Source organism: Netta rufina, assembly GCF_964035555.1.
Source record: "Netta rufina genome assembly, chromosome: 11".
Lineage (NCBI taxonomy): Eukaryota > Metazoa > Chordata > Aves > Anseriformes > Anatidae > Netta > Netta rufina.
Window position 1 is genome coordinate 2,518,933 of NC_140134.1, and position 595 is coordinate 2,519,527.

Here is a 595-nt window from a genome sequence, read left to right on the forward strand (position 1 = left end):
TATGTATGAAGCAGAATTTTACCATGCATGATAAAGTTGTTCAACTGAATAAATATGGGATTTTTGGACTGATTTAAGACTGAGACAGAACTATGTTTACAATCAGTTTAAATGTCTGTTTATGTAAGTTGATATGTGAAAGATATCTATTGTATATCTATATATATTTGCATATTTGTAAAAGTCAGCTTAGCATGTCACACATTTATGTATAGTACTTTTCAGTAGCATAATGTGTCCTTGCACGTTTGTAACAATTGAGCATAAAGACTTACACTTGAACCTTTTCTCACAGATCTTTTACTTTCAGTGCAAGCAGCAAATTCAAGTAGTACAGAAGGTCACAACAACAAAGGTTTTTATAACTTGTGTCTTTAAAGGATATTCTGACTGAAGAGATTTTTAAGAAGCTCTTCTATTTCGCCATTAACTATTAAGGAATAAACGATCAGAATTCTAGAAGAGGGAACTATCTCGTTTAAATGAATCTGTAACTCGTAAAGACAGAAGGCAGGTCGGTGACCTAACAGCAACAGTCTACTTGAGATTTAATTTTCATTATGTTGTTCATGAACACCCAGAACACTGCACTATA